A 15101-nucleotide genomic window follows, 5' to 3' on the forward strand; every position below is an offset into this window, starting at 1 on the left:
AATGTGTCTTTTTGGCGTGAGGATTATTTAGGCTAATAATTTTTAAGAAACAGAGAACTGAGGAAGACCCAGGAAGTCTTTCTTTTTATCTCCCACTTAGCTGCTTAAAGAGTTTAGTTTAAGGGCCTGTTCCCACAAGAGAGCTATCACCAGAGATACCTGCAGAGAATATGGGCGAGAAGTGGTGCGGAACCTCGGCAGGGCCTGGAGATCAGTCCCCTCTGTGCCCCATAGTCTCCGCCTGGCCCAGCAAACATGTTACCAAACATTTGCTTTTCCATCTCCTTGTCAGTTGCGTTTTTGAAGTCCCAAACCACTACACCCAACATCCTCTTTTGTCTTCTCTGAAGATAGTATTTAATGTGAGGTTTGGGGCCATTTTGGCAAGTTTCTCAGTCTTCCTGGGTCTCTCCCATGTATGGTAGAAAAAAGTTTCTTCCTCCCTCACAAATAGTTACGTGTGATAATTGTTTAGGAACTAAAATTCATAGAATTTTGGTAGCACGTTATATATGGCAGAAACGAGAGATAGAACCCAAGACCTATGATGAAGTTTCTGGCCTAACCAGCTGGTTGGATGGAAGAAGATTTCATTTTGGAGAGAAGAGATGATCCTCGGCTTAAGTTTGCACTTTGTAAAATTCCTTTTGAGACATCCAAATGGAGTTGTCTAGTAAGCACTTGAATCCATGAGTCTTGAGCTCATATGCAGGATACGATCTGGAGCTTGAAATTTGTTATGCTTGTTGGGGAAGGAAAAAACTTTCCTCTACCCTTTATGTTCTTCTGGCTGTTCTAAGAATTAAATTGACAGAGACAGCTTAGCAGGAGAAAATCCAATATAATTACATACATATGGGGACCCCATAGGAAAAATGAGACTCGAGGACAAATTAGTCAATTGAGGCTTATATGGCATCTGAGAGAAGGAAAAGCATGTAGGGGGCTGGGACTTCAAAGGGGAGGAAAAGATTTACAGGAAGATGGGGAAAAAACAAATGTTTAGTACACAAACGTTTGCCATGCTATGCACAGACAATGGAACACAGAGAAGGCTTTGATCAAAAGGGCCTTGCTAAGCGTCCCCCTCACCTCCCACCCCCGTCTACCATACCTGACTCATATTCATTGTACTTGACTCTGACTATAGCTCTCTTCCTGGGATTGGCCCCCTATCTAAATGCTTTTGGCAGTTAAGGGGGAGGATGTAAAAGCTCTTCCTGAGACTTTTGTTGCTTAAAAAAAAAAATAGTGAAATAATTTGTTCTCCCCTACATGCTCAACAGAAAATTTCCCAGTCCCGGGGGAATTCCCTGGTGGTCCAGTGGTTAGGACTCCGCGCTTCCACTGCAGGGGGAACGGGTTTGATCCCTGGTCAGGGAAATAAGACCCTGCATGCCACGCAGCCACAAAAAATAAAAAGAAAATAAGAAAAAAAAGTTTACCATATTTATTCAGTAATCCTAAAATTTTGTTTTGTTTTGTTTTGTTTTAAACGGGTAGCTAAAGGCAGGAATGAGACCCTAGGGAGAGGGTGTAAAGTGATAAGAAAGGAGGGCCTAGAACTGACCTTGAAGTACATCAATATATAAAGGTCAGGTATGGACAATTTTTATTTTCTAAACATAGCTTTTCTTAGGGGACTGTACTCATTCCAAATCCTTCCCAGTCAGTACTTAATCCCAGCTGATTTCATAAACCATGAATTTTGGAGGATGTGAGCAAAGTTAAAATTTTCCTCAGCCAAACTCAGCAGCCCAGGAACACAGCAAAGAAAGTAGATGTTTCACCATTAAGTGTGAGACGTGGTCAAGGGAACTGACAGACTGGCCAGAGAGTGGGTCACATGAGTAAGCGATGCAGTGAACGGGTGGGAAGGGAAGACAAGGCAGGGGGCCATTGCCTTGATGAACAGAGAAGCATTGGGGTACTTAATGGGGTTGAAGCAAAGAAATGATGGGAATGAGTTTCTGAGAAGTATGAGAGGATCAAAATTTGGCCCAGGACCTGGGATTTTTCCTGTACTTTAAAGTGGAAAATTGTAGGTAATAAATAAGATCAGAGTGCCATCACGTGTCTGAATTAATTTCTAATGATTCAATGAACTTGAAACTGGTATAGAGTTGTTTAGATTTTTTTGGAGGGGGGGGCGTTTGAAGAATTGTTGGTTAGAATGCCTTCAGACCACACCTTTCAACTGCTTGTTATTTTAGTTGGGTTTTCCAAAGGAACTTTATAAATGCAAACAAGTAAGACAAAGGCTCATAGGCATTTGAATCATATCAGGTAGAGGGCATGGTAGACATCTATCTATGAGATCTGAAAAGCTTTGCCTATATTCTAGGCCAACTAGAAGGCAGAGAACCTACTGCCTTGCCTAGTGGCCACATGTAAGAGAAATTGAAGGGAAATTCAACACCTGTATCTTTATTTTTAAAGTAATAGATTATAATGCATTGAATTAAACAGAATACAATGAGGCCATATTGATACAAAATAAATAGATGACTGAATTAAAAGTTTTATACTGAATGGATGTTTTCCTGCTATCAAAGTTCCTCCCCACAGGGTACCATTTCACATCTATTAAAGTAAAGAACTGGCCATATCAAATTTTGGAGAGAATGTGAAGCAACGAAAACTCTCATACACTGCTGGTGGGAATACAAGAAGGTGTAACCACTTCTGAAATCAGTTTAGTAATTTCTTATAAAAATTAAACGTTTACTCAACATATGATACAGCAGTGCCACTCCTTGATATCCACCCAAGAGAACTGAAAACAGGTGTTTACAAAAGTACTTGTGTACAAATGTTCAAAGCAGCTTTATTAATAATGGCCCAAAACTGGAAAAAACTCAAATTGGCCTCAGAGAGTAAATGGGTAAACAATGAAATAGGACTCAGCCATAAAAAGGAAGAAAATACTGATTCTTGCAGAGCCACAGATGAAACTTCCCAACACTGCGCTGTGGGAGAGAAGCTGAACAGAAAGCGTCCCCATTGCATAATTCTACATGTGTGGAGTCCAGCCTGACAGAGAGCTGATTAGTGCTTTCCCAGGGCTGGAATCAGGGAGGAAATTGACTGCAAAAGAGTCCAAGGGACATTTCTAGTTGAGATGAATGCTCTGTAATCTGACTGAGCAGTGGCTACATGGGTGCTTACTTTTGTGAAAAGTCACTGATGGGCACACCCCCCAGTGTGTCACTTTTGCTTTATATAAATTCTGCCTCATAAAATAGACAGGGAAGGAGGGAGAAGAAGAGAATTATACAAAACACACATGGTTATTGTTGCCTCTAGAAGTATTTGAGTGAAAAACAGTTCTTAACTAAATATGTTTTTAAAAACAACCCCCTTCTTACCAACTTTTGTCTGATCCTCAATTTATTTGTATACATTTAACCACATTTAATTATATGCCAGTATTCCTATCATATAGATGAAGAAGCGGCGGTTAAATAAGTGCTCAGAGGTCCTGGGACCTTCTGCTGACTCTCAGATAGGGGCATAGAAAGGCAGCTTGGACATATGTCAATTTTAGAACTGGTTATTCTACCAACACCTCCTGCAGGGACAGGCTTTGGGTGTGGCAATGAGATAAAAACTGCTTGGAGATGCAGAATGCGTCACAAATAATGGATCACATGTGAATATTTTCAAAACCCAAGGGATTTATCCATGTAAGCGTCATGAGCCAGAACTTTTGAACACCCTCCATTGGTTTAATACACACATTGTTGTCCTGGATCACTCACTTGCAAATACTGACTTGGAGATACAAATCAAGCAGAGAGAGGAATGCCTCTGTACCTGAAATTCACTAATGTTTTAGAACTGATCAATGACAGCTCAGATTCTAATATGGTGGCTATGATTTGGTTTCTAAGCAAAGTTAGAGGGTGCTGCTGTTGGTGATGATGGTGATGATGGTGGTGATGGTGGTCGTGCTGATGTCAAAGACGAAGAAAAGAGCAGCAAATATCAGTTGGAGGCATACCATGTTCCAGATCCTTTAATAAGCACGGAGTCTGTTTATCCTCAAACAACTCAATAAAATAGAAACTCTTATAAAACCCATTTTTTTAAATGAAGAGACTGAAGGTTAGAGAGATGAACAAAACTACCCAAGGCCCTATAGCTCTTCCCAAAGCCCAGATATTTATTCAGTTTGTCTGACCCTAAAGTTGCCACATAAGAGGAGGATTTAGAAATGGACATGAACAAAATTTGTTTTTATTGCTAAAGTGGTTGACCTTAATTCCCTGGATTAATTATTTTCCATGTAATTAGTTAGTGGATCATTTCATTAGAAGTACTCACCAAATATAATGTTAGAAGTGATATTAGAGATCATTTATACAATGCTCTTCATTTAAGCAATAAAAAACCCCAAATTCCAGAGACATTAACTGCCTTCTCTGAGGTCACAGTTAAGTCAGGGCAGAGCTGGGATAGAAACTCTAACTTCCTGACTCCGGGTCTGGTGTTCTTCATTTACTTTCTTTCCCTTCACTATTTGATCAATTCAGTTTTACATGTTATATTGCCCACTGATCTGTTATCCTCCAAAAGCATTGACTGCACGGGTCTGGGTGTACCCATTCCCCGATCCACTCACCTTTGGTCATCATCAACAGGCCCAGGGCTGATTGCCCTGTGATTCATACCTAACAGATTACATGGGAGTTAAACACTTCCATTTTCTTTAGGGCAATTATATTCTTTTTTTTTTAATAGATCTTTATTGGCATATAATTGCTTCACAATACCGTGTTAGTTTCTGTTGCACAACAAAGAGAATCAGTCATACGCATACACATGTCCCCATATCCCCACCCTCTTGAGTCTCCCTCCCACCCTCCCTATCCCACCCCTCTAGGTCATTGCAAAGCACCGAGCTGATCTCCCTGTGCTATGCTGCTGCTTCCCACCAGCCAACTATTTTACTTTTGGTAGTGTATATATGTTGATGCTACTAAGTTTCCATTGGGTGCTGTCTCCTTGCTCCTCCAATAAATTGGTAGCTAGAACATTGGATATAAGATGTGCAGGGGGGCTTCCCTGGTGGCGCAGCGGTTGAGAATCCACCTGCCAATGCAGGGGACACGGGTTCGAGCCCTGGTCTGGGAAGATCCCACATGCCGCGGAGCAACTGGGCCCGTGAGCCACAACTACTGAGCCTGCGCATCTGGAGCCTGTGCTCTGCAACAAGAGAGGCCGCGACAGTGAGAGGCCCGCGCACTGCGATGAAGAGTGGCCCCCGCTTGCCACAACTAGAGAAAGCCCTCGCACAGAAACGAAGACCCAACACAGCCAAAATATATATATATATATATATATATATATATATAAAAATAAAAATTAAGAGCTTTGAGATATAATTTGGAAAAAAAGATGTGCAGGGACCAGGAACTGACCAGATTCTTGAGCACTTGTATTCCCAGACATTGCTCTACATGCTGAGCGTGCAAAGATGACTCCAGTTAGCAGTGGAGACTCATTTGAACAGAAAATATCAATACGATAGAGTTAACAGTATGAAAAAGCTTCACCAGGCACTCTGGGAGGACTGGATTGTGTGAGATAGTTAGGGAGGGGCAGGAAAAAAATGCTTCCAGGAGGAGAGTTGCACTTGACTCCAATCCAGAAGTGTCTGATTTACATATTTCACATCCAGAATGTCAATGTATTCATATATAGAGGGAAACGTACTATAAATTTATGGCTAGTTATCCCTGGAAACTTCTTCTGTTGCTTAAGTTCACAGCTCAAGTTGTAAATGAGAAACTTGCTGGGCCAATGCAGAAAAAGAAAAAATTAAAATGGGATCTCCAGCATAAAAAATGGCTCTGTATATCAGTATCTTTTCTCTTCTCTTTTGCAGATTGTAGTAAGCAAAAATTACTTAATTAATCTAAGGTCGTTCTGTAGGTTCCTTTTTCAATAAAGTCGGTAGAATTTGGGGACTCATAATTCATGTAAAGGCTGCCAAAGGTGAAAGCAACTGGGGTTGAGCAGGAAGCCCTGGAGGAAATAAGAGAAAATCAAGAAGAAGGATGAGAGGGCTTTAGCAACAGCAGATTTCAGAAAGTCTCGGCAAAAATACACCCTTAACACAGAAAACAGCAGGCCTTCTCTGGGAGCCATCACCACAGCAGTCATAGGGCCGGGGCACACCGGGTCAGCAGCTGGAAGCTTCCTGGGCCTGATCTGACCCAGGAGCACAGAAGCGGCGGGTCACCCCAGGAACCACGCCACCTTCCAGCTTCTGCTGTGATGGAGAAAGCTGGAAACAGAGCCGCTCCTCTAATGGGAGAGTCTGGATAACACACAAATGCTTGAACTCATCAGAAAGCCACAGGTGCAAGACAACTACCCAGCCTGAAATCTAAGGAAAAAACAAGTGCAGTAAGTGCCCTACATAGGAACCTTCAAGTCGAGAACTTTCAAAGATGCAAACGTGCATTCAGGCCTGAGGGAAATTGCAGCTTGCCCTCCGTCTCCTATTGCTGACGGTCCTTCAGCTCTACTATCTCCCACCTCCTCTCCCTCCTCCAGCCAGTAACTCTCCCTGCCTGTTCACTCGGTGCCAGCCCCTGGATGCCAGCTGTTGTACTGTACTACTGTACTTTTCAAGGTACTGTATCATAAGATTTAAAATGTTTTCTTTATTTTATGTGTTTTTTTAATGTATTATTTGTGTGAAAAGTATTATAAACCTATTATAGTACAGTGCTACATAGCTGACTGTGTTAGTTGGGTACCTAGGCTAACTTCGTTGGACTTACAAATTGGACTTAACGAACACGCTCTCAACCGGAACTCATTCATATGTAGAGGACTTACTATGCCCCCAAGGAGAGACAGATGCAAACACTGACATGTCTGGGGCGGACACGGGGGAAGGCAGGGCCCCAGACAAGCGTGAGGGTACAGACCCTCAGAGCCGCAGCCACGCAGGGGGTTTATACCCACTGAGTCTTCTCTCCAGAGGTTCACTGGGTGTTCAAGGGAAAGACTGGGGACAGGGCACACTCAGTGGAGAAGGAAGGGGCTGCCACTGCAAAAAGGACAAAAGTCCCACTTGATTCTTCTCCCCCAAGAAACAGACGTCATTAACCTCTGAGACAGGGCAGCAAACCTTGTCACTCCCATAGCAGCGGTGCAGACCCCCAGGGAAACCTTCCAGCATTCAGGCCTCCACCCCAAACACAGCGTAACCCCACAGGAATTGAAAGCCAGGGCAGCACTGAAGGCAACCACTGCAACAACAAAATGCAGACTCAGCTCAGATCCTATCTAGAATGACTCCATACACTATGCTGATTATATGGCAAAAAAAGAGTCATGCTAATCATAAAGGCTATTTCCCTCAGTCTCTGCTGTACCACACAGAAAATTTGATATGCAATAATAATCTGTGAGACACACACACTCACAAACATACACAAAGAAGAAAAGAACCCACTGTGCAGAGAGACAAAGCAATCAACAGAACCAGACTCCAAGATGATACAAATGTAGGAACTATCACAGACCCAATTTAAAATAACTAAGATTAAAGATATTAAAAGATCTAGTGTGACCTTACTATGGCTTTTAGAGCAATATCACAATTTGCATTAATAGACTTATCCACTGGCTAGGAACACAGAGTACAACATAAACCACTGCTGTTGGAATAAGCCATGACGCATATTAAACAAAGCAGAATGATCTGCAATTATCCTATTGTCTACAAAGGTTCACTATTTTCCATACTCTGTAATTCTAATAAGTGGTTTTGGTGACTATTATTTCCAAACATCTGGTAGTTCTAGCTCAAGACAGTAAAAACAATGATAAAGAAAACAGTGCAATGGGTTTAAAGAGAGAAGTGAAAGTATATTAATGACCACATTATTTTACATAAATTTTTGAGTAAGATATGACAGCTGTGATAATCAGATTGTGGGTAACTGCCTTAACATTAAATGAAAAAACACAAGGTCAACGTAGCAATTGTAAGGACAAATACAAATTAAAAATAAGAGGCTTAATTCTTCCCTTTGAAAATGAAAGAAGAGATTCCCCTCCCTTCCTTTTCCTCGCAGCATCTACTTTAGGAAATTTGTAATTCTAAGCACTTTCTCCCCTTTGAAATATATATATATATATATCCTTTTGAAGACTAAATAAGCCTTCTGTTAGCTTTATGGGAGAGGAATGTCTTTTTTCCAGGACCTGGGAGACATGTTTGAAATGGAAACTTCAGGGGAGATAGCAGCCCTACCTCCCAGCTTCTGTAGAAGGGTAGGCACTGAAATTAAAGGGCCAAGCTGCAAAATTACCCCCCATCCTAAAGATAGGAGAAGTTTGATTTTCCTCTGGATAAAAGCAATTAGCTAACCCAGGTGGTCACCCTAATTACCAGGAGAATCTAGGATGAACTCTGTGTGACAAATGGTGCTGTGAAGTCTCTTACTTGAACACTTGTTATTGTTTATTGTCTGAGAATATGTATGTAATGTGCTGTATCTGTTTGGTTGTATAACAGTATCCGCCTTTGCAATTTCTTACCGAATTGCCTGGTTTAATGCTTATTTAATAATAAAAGTGTTTTCTCGTTGTGGAAAGAATTTCTGGGTTGGAGGAGGATTTTACTTTTAATTATATTTCCCCAACACATTCCACCATGATGAAGAGTATGCTTTGTCCCACCAGAAGCCTGCCATGGGAGCTAAAAAATGTGTGCAGTAATTGTAACTTGGAAGTGAAACCGAGTAGAAATGTGTGGAGCTCTCCTGGGCACAAAAGCCTTTCTTTCCATGTCTTATTTGCAGGAAAAAGACTTCAGCCTCCTAGACCTTCCTGAATACCAAAGGGCAGATTCAAACAGTTGTTAATCAGGGAAGCGAGGGAATGCAAAGGAGGAACAATTAAGAAACTAGAGTGCAGGATTAAAGCAGGATCCTGGTGCCTCCTCAAGGAATATACATAACAATATCTTTGAGTTCTTTTGCAGGAACTAAGGCCCTCCACCCAGGTGTAGGATGGCAACTTCCTTCTGGCTGAAGAAAATTTTTCTAGAGTGCCGTCCTTTTACCTCACAACCAACCAATCCAAAGAAAGTCACACACACTGCAGCTCTCACCCCAAATTTTGCCTATAAAAACTTCTCCCTGAAAACCTTCAGGGAGTTCAGGGTTTTTTTTAGCACAAGCCATCCGTTCTCCTTGCTTATCCTGCACTAAACCTTTCTCTGCTCCAAACTCCAAACTTTCAGTTTGTTTGGCCTCACTCTGCATGGGGTACACAAACTTGTGTTTGGTAACAGAAAAGAGGAGTTTCTGTTTTCTTCTAAGCACCTGATGCTAAGCTCTGCCCATACTCCTGACCCACAGGAAATGTGAGATCAGAAATGCTTATTGTTTTTAGCTGCCACATTTTGGTATAATTTTTTATGCACCAATAGATAACTAATACAGAAGCTGAATTTTTCATTTTAATTAATCTAAATGTAACATAGCCTCACATGGCTGGTGACTACACTATTGAACATCACAGGTTTAAAAATTATGCCTGCTTTCTCTTTTATGTTTCTACTTGGGAATACAGAGTCTCAAGCAAGGTAGGAAAAGTCCAATTGTGTGACCCCATGGGTCCATCACACGTGCCCCTAGGAGTCAGATCACCTCCATACTTCTCGTCAAGGAGTTGCTTGAATTGCCTCACAAAACTTTATCAGGTGGTAGGAAAATGATACCAAATAGAGACTTAGATTTACACAAAGGAATGAAGAGTGACCAACATGGGAAATTGGGGGTAAATATAAAAGACATTTTTGCTCATCTTTAAAAGATAATTAACTGTTTAATTGCAAAAAGAATAGCAATCTATTGTGGGTTTTATAAGAAATGTAGAACTCAAATCTATAATTACAATAGCACAAAGGACAGGAGAAGTAGAAGTACACTATTGTAAAGTTGTCATATTAAAAATTAAGTGGTACAGTATTTCCTTAAGATAGCCTATGAGGGGCTAAATATGGATAGTATTAACTCTAAAGCAACCACTAGGAAGTCAGTAGTGGAGATGAAATGGAAGGCTAAAAATAATCAGAAAGAAGTCAGGGAAGGAAGGAAAGTAGAAGAACAAACAAATGAGAAAAGCAGAAAACAAATGGCAATGCGGTAGATTTAAACCCAAACACAAGATAATTACAGCAAACCCCAATGGTCCAAACACTCTTAAAAGGATAGAAACTGTCAGACTACATCAAAAAAGCAGGAGCCAGTATAATAAAGAGTCCTATTCATTTTTGATATTTGACTGCTCACAGTGTTCAAGTCCCACCCCTTTTTCTTTCCTTCTAACCCATGGCTGAGCCAGCTGGTGAGGAAAGCCTTCGGCTCCCTCCCCTGGTACCTGCAGGAAGTGCAAACCAAGCAAGCCCTTACCATGCACAGGAACCCTTACCCAAGCCCAACTCAACCACAGTAAAAGCCCTCCTGGCTCTTGGCAGCCAGGGACACTGCCATGCGCTCCCCAGAAAGCCTCATTACATGAGTAATAAATCTCTTCATACCTTCTTGGTGCAGGTGTGGAATCATTCATCTCAATGTCCAACCAATTTTTTTTTTTTTTTTTTTTGGTGGGGGGTCCATTTTACCATGGAGGCAAAATGGTATGTAGACCACAACATCTCAGTCTATGATGTCTACTTAAAAACAAACAAACAAACAACAACAAAAAAACCTCACTTTAAATATAAGGACACAAATAGGTTAACTGAAAGGATGGAAAAAGACATAGCATGTGAACACTAGCCATAAGAAAGCTTAAGTGGTTATATTATTATTAGACAAATTAAACTTCAGGACAAGGGCCATTATCAGGGATGGAGAGGTAGTGACATGTGACAGAAACATAGATCATTGGAAGAAGACAGGATCTAGAAACAGATCCAACACACATACATGTCACAAAGTTTTCAAGGCAATTAATTCATTGGGGGTAAAAATAGTCTATTCAACAAGTGATGCTGGAACAATTGAATGTGCCTTTAAGATAGGCAAAGATTTCTTAAATAAGAAAAAAAAAAAAGAAACCATAAAAGAAACAATTTAATGAACTGGACCCCTTTAAAATTTAAAACAGCTTTCAATGACACCATCAATAAAATGTAATCCATATATCTGACAGAGAACTTTTATTCAGAATATATTATAAATAATTATACCTCAATAATAAGAAAATAAACAATCTAATAAAAATGGGCAAAAGATTTGAACAGACACTTCACAAAAGAAGATATACATAGGGCCAATATGCACATGAAAACATGCCCAACATCATTAGTCATAAGGGAAATGCATAAATTAAAGCCACAATGAGATACCACCCTCACACGCACTAGAATGGCTATAATGAAGAAGACTGGCCACACCACCTACTGGTGAGTATGCAGAGCAACTGGACCGTTCATACATTGCTTGTAGGAGTAGGAAACGGTACAAGCACTTGGGAGAACACCTAAGCAGTTTGTTTAAACATGTACTCACCATAAGACCCAGCCATTTCACTCCTAGGTATCTACCCAAGAGAAACGAAAGTACATGTTCACACGAAGACTTATATACGCAAATGTGCGTAATAGCATTATGCATAGTTGCCAAACACTGGAAGCAACAAAAATGCCCATCAGTGGGTAAATGGGTAAACAAAATGTGGTTTATCCAGATGATGCAATACTGTTTGTCAGTAGAAAGTAACCAACTACTGATATCCCAACTGCTTCAACGAGTCTCAAAAACGCAGTGCTGAGCAAAAGAAGCTAGACACAGAAAAAGGACACACTACATGAATCCATTTGAATGAAACTCTAGAAAGGACAAATCTACCCTGTAGTGATTGAAGGCACATCAGCAGTTGCCTGGGCAGGAGTTGTATAGGGGCAATTGACTGGGAAGCTGAACAAGGGAACCTTGGAGGATGACACATATGTTCCGTATCTTGGGTGTGATGGTGTTTTCACAAGTGTACACATTTATCAAAACTCATCAAGTTCTAGGCTTAAAATGAGTGCAATTTATTTTATGATCACATTTATTTCACAACATCAAAATGCTTATGAAACTGACAATGGATAATCTACTGTTAGAACAGAGGACGAAAATATGGGAATCCTCTCTGCCTGGTTTGTTGTTTTATTTTATTTTGCTTTGGCTTTTGAGTTTTTATGTTTTGCTAATGTGTTTCTAAATTCTCTTTTTTATGTTCAGTTTGCCACACTATCTGCTGAGAAAGAAAAAAGTAAGACATGAATTGAGTAAATTTTTGTTTTCTTTTACTCCTGTATTATAATCTACCAAAATATTAGAACTGGTGGGAGTCTCAAAATCACGAGCCCATTGTCTTTGTTGAAGAGACTGTTTCTCTCCATTAGTGCACAAAACTACAAGACACTGATTTACTTTCAGAAGAAATCAATGGAAGAGTATTAAGGAGCCTTGATTTGACTTACTATATGCATGTCACAAACAAAAGAACATTTCAGTTGCAAGGAAAATTATAAATACACACACTATTACAGTCATTAATCATTGATTTTGATGGTAAACTTGGAATTCAAGTAAAAGGATTTTTAAAAGAATGGTCTATTTCCGTAATCTTATTAATGCTCTAACACCGGTGGTAGTGGTTGTTTTATGCCAGGGCATTGACTGTCCTAAGGAGAAGAAAATCGGCCAAAGAAGAGGACACTGTTGGACTCATTGTGCCTGATGAGGAACAGGAAAGGGTGATTGCAGTGAAAATTTGTGTGATGTGACAGCTAAGCCCACACTGGTGGCAGCTGCAGCCTCCGAACCTTCCTCGGTTACCACCAAGAAGGGCCTGTGCAGGAACTTGTGGGCATGCGACCCGGAGCGTGAGGACGTTCCCGGATCATAGTCAGCTTTCTGCTCGCTGAAGGCGTCCTCCATCCCCATGGCTGTCAGGACGGCCTCCAGGTCGCAACTAGCCTCCACTGCAAAGCGCGGCAAGTGCAAGTTCATATGCCTTTCTTCCATATGCCCTGGGCTAGTCCATTCTATTAATTTCTTGGGAGTTATTTTATCTATAATCTATTAAAAAAAAAAAGGAGGGAAAAATGGCATGATTATCCATAAAAATTTGAAACAGTGTAACGCTAATGTATATCAGTCAGAAATCATTAGTTTGAGTAACAAATGAAAATAGAAATTTCATTTCACTCAGCTGTTATCTTTATATACCAGGCACTTGTCTTATATTTCTCTATTTAAATTATCTGTGTATGTATGAAAACTCAGTAGCATTAAATGAATTTTTAAAGGTGAGAAATAAGTCATTTCTTACTCTATCGATACATATTATTTCATTTTTGACTATTCCCCTCTAATCTTTGTCTACATATGTATTATATATAATTTCTATACTATTGTATATAAATTATATATAACTATAATATTATGATAAAATTTATATTATATTAATACATAATATAATATATATTATACAGTTGCAATCACATTGAATATCCATTTTTCTTGTTTTAATGTAAACTTTTTCACACCACTGCATATCTCTCTCTCCTAAATATCTTGCTGCTCTGAGCCCTTAAACGGCTAGTGAGCTTTCGATGGCTGCTCGGGTTGACTGGCATATGATGTGAGCAGATGAAGATATTGAAGCCTTGGTGAAATAATGGATTGATATAAAGAGAAGGATGGGGCTTCCCTGGTGGCACAGTGGTTGAGAATCCACCTGCCAATGCAGGGGACACGGGTTCGAGCCCTGGTCTGGGAAGATCCCACATGCCGTGGAGCAACTGGGCCCGTGAGCCACAACTACTGAGCCTGCGCATCTGGAGCCTGTGCTCCGCAATGAGAGGCCCACGCACCGCGATGAAGAGTGGCCCCCGCTTGCCGCAACTAGAGAAAGCCCTTGCACAGAAACGAAGACCCAACACAGCCAAAAGAATAATAAGAATAATAATAAATAAATAAATAAAATTTTTAAAAAAGAGTAGGATGTCGTGGGAGTATTTTCTCCAGTGGGCCAGGTATGACTGAGTTGATTTGAAAATGGGGAAAGGCCTACGAAAAACCCTCTGGGAATTTAGATGGGGACTCTTCAGAACTGGCACGTAAATGCAGCAGACATTGGCATCTTTACATATTGAGCAAGAAACATGCTTATCTTACATGTTCTTCACTGGAGTTTATACATAGAAAGAAATGCAGAAAGAGAGAGAGAGAAAACCAGCATTCTGTTTGTGATCAAAAACAGAATAAGTATGCCCACTCTTACTATTTCCATTCAAAACTGAACCAAAGATCCTAGCAAGTGCAATAAGGCAATTGATTGATTAATTCATTAGTTAACTAAAAGTTTCAAGACACTCAAAATGAAAAAACAAAATTATCATTCACAAAGGAATCAACACATACTTTATAAGAATTAAAAAGTGAGTTTAGCAAAATTGCTGAATGCAAGGTCAGTAGTCAAAAAAATCAAATATTTTAATGTACTAGCAACATACAGTTAGAAATTGAAAATTTCTTAAATGTACAATTTAAAAGAATATCAAAAAGCACCTCAAACTTATTAAAAATGAAAAATGTGCTAACCTGTATGTAGAAAAAGATCAAACGTAATATAGGAACATTAAGAAGATCTAAGCAAATAGCAGGATGTATTTTATTCATGGTTTGGAAGACTCAGTATTCTAAAGATGTCAGTTCTTCCAAAATGGATTATTACAATCTCAAATGAAATCCCAAGAGGTTTCATTTTCAAAAAATTGACCAGCTGATTCCAAATTTATATGAAATAGCAGAGGACCAAGAATAGGCAAAATATTCCTGAAGGAGGAGGAGGTAAGACCTGTTCTATCAGATGGCAAGACTTGCCATTAAATAATTAAGTGTTGTTTTGGCAAAGGGTAGGCCAGAACAAAGGCCCAGAAAAGTGTCTACTTATATGTGCACACTTGACTTTTTTAAAAAACGTTGCTGCAGAGCAGTGGGGAAAGAGCTGAGTTTTCAATAAATGATGCTGAGTCAGCTGGATGATCGTATGTGGTAAAAATA

At 40.0% G+C, this 15101-nt stretch overlaps 1 long non-coding RNA gene across 2 annotated transcripts; it reads right to left on the minus strand.

The window, feature by feature from the left end:
• Positions 1–801: 801 nt before the first annotated feature.
• LOC309610664 lies at positions 802–12697 on the minus strand. 2 transcript variants are annotated; one of them, XR_014234118.1, is made up of 3 exons: positions 11550–12697; positions 10574–10705; positions 802–6030 (listed from the first exon to the last, which is right to left on the minus strand). It is a non-coding gene; the product is annotated as an uncharacterized lncRNA (long non-coding RNA). The 2 variants fall into 2 exon arrangements; XR_014234119.1 differs by having other exon boundaries at positions 10574–10708.
• Between the last annotated feature and the right edge of the window lie 2404 nt (positions 12698–15101).

Source organism: Balaenoptera borealis (assembly GCF_965194805.1).
Source record: "Balaenoptera borealis genome assembly, chromosome: 14".
NCBI lineage: Eukaryota > Metazoa > Chordata > Mammalia > Artiodactyla > Balaenopteridae > Balaenoptera > Balaenoptera borealis.